Source organism: Sinocyclocheilus rhinocerous, unplaced genomic scaffold (genome assembly GCF_001515625.1).
Source record: "Sinocyclocheilus rhinocerous isolate Xijiao unplaced genomic scaffold, SAMN03320098_v1.1 scaffold382, whole genome shotgun sequence".
Classification (NCBI taxonomy): domain Eukaryota; kingdom Metazoa; phylum Chordata; class Actinopteri; order Cypriniformes; family Cyprinidae; genus Sinocyclocheilus; species Sinocyclocheilus rhinocerous.
The window spans coordinates 1,137,232-1,138,949 of NW_015642829.1; the positions used below are offsets into that span (position 1 = coordinate 1,137,232).

At 36.4% G+C, this 1,718-nt stretch overlaps 1 protein-coding gene across 1 annotated transcript in view; it reads left to right on the forward strand.

Annotated features, from left to right (window-relative positions):
- Nucleotides 1-193: 193 nt before the first annotated feature.
- LOC107756776 (NXPE family member 3-like) overlaps nt 194-1,718 on the forward strand; it is a 17,445-nt gene continuing 15,920 nt past the window's right edge. The window contains exon 1 of the mRNA XM_016574022.1: nt 194-353. The gene's annotated coding sequence lies outside the window, so the exon portion shown is untranslated. The remainder of the gene's footprint in view (nt 354-1,718) is intronic.

The window sequence follows — 1,718 nt, forward strand, 5'->3', positions numbered from 1 at the left end:
AATCATTTTTTTTTTTTTTTGTGAACGGAACCAAAATGCAATTTAAATAAATAAGTTATTATTATTTCATACTGAAGCATAATATGTGATCACATGAAATCATCGTTATCTGTTTTCTGTTATTTCTTCGCTCCTGTTTTCTCAGCTGAGGGCGGAAACGATGATGCGTGCTTGAGTGTTTGATAGTAGCAAACGCAGCTCGACCTGCAGTCACCACTGGTTGTCCTCTAATCTGGTCTGTTCCTTTCTGCTTTTGTTAATTTTTAGACTGTTGGTTATGATGCTGGCGTCATTATGGATAATAACAAAGCGGTCTGCAGCAGCACGTCGGGACTGCAGCATCAGTACAGAAGGTGAGTAAATTATGCTACATTCTTTCGAGATTATACAAATACTCGAATTACATTTCCAATCATCGTGTAGCTACATGTAGCGGCATCTAAACAGCATCCGATTTTGGTCTTACACCAAAATAAAGTTGACTCGACGTTTAGCGTTTCGGCCACTAAAACATAAGTTGTTTGACATAGTCATAAAATTAGTATATTTGCTAAATGCAAATGTAGAAGGACACATATCCTGTTCCGTCTTGATATTGCAACACTTAAATTCTGGTGCTGCACAGTGGCTGAAGCTTCGTTGTGCAAAGTACAAAACGAAGAGAAAAAAAAACAAACGTTCAGTATGGAGCCAGAATGATCTCAATAATAATTCACGCAAAAGACGCGATGCACACATGCGTAACCCAATTCACATGCATGAGAAATAATTCACGTGCACGAAAAAAATATATATATTCACAAAAACCAATTCACATGCACAAAATAAGAATATATATTCATAAAATACGTTTCACAAATGCAAAACACAATTCACAGATGTACAACTGTGTACAAAATTTTTGAATGTTAAAAATTCACGAGTTTATCATGGGCTGTGAATGTGAATCGCCTTGGATTTGTGTGTGAAATTTGAGACCTTCCTGGCAGCGAACTATGGAGCCAGATCGGCCTCAAAAATAATACATTTATAAAACAAAATTCATAAATGCACAGCACAATTTACATTTACAAAATCCGATTCGTAAATTCAAAACACAATTCATAAATACAGAAGTAAAAGCATAAATATTTCCCCAAATGCTCACACAAAAGCATCTTACCTAAATAAATTTAAAATGTTTACACAAATATGTATATATCAAGTTCTTGAATTAATTTCCATCACACATTTATGAATGATGTTACATGTATTTATGGATCGTTGAATCTGCATTTGCAAATCATCACACATGCGTGGACTGCTTTGAATTTGTGTGCGGTATTTTTGAGACCTTCCTGGCATGTGCATGTGAATTGTTTTTTGTGAATATATATATATATTTTATGCACGTGAAATATTTCTCATGCATGTGAATTGGGTTACGCCTGTGCTTCACGTATTTTGCGTGAATTATTATTGAGATCATTCTGGCTCCATAGGGAAGTCGTATAAACGGGGATTTTCGAGGACGTGGTATGAGCGGCAAAAATGGCTAGCGGGCTGCGAAGTAGCTAACGCTTTATTCTGCTACCCCTGCATTTTGTTCCATCCCGAGAGCGTGACGGACATCGCATGGACAACTACAGGTGTAATGCAATACAAGTGAGCAATGTGATGTAAGTAAGCAGTGTAATGTAAGGGAGCAATGTAATATAAGTGAGCAATGTGATGTAAGT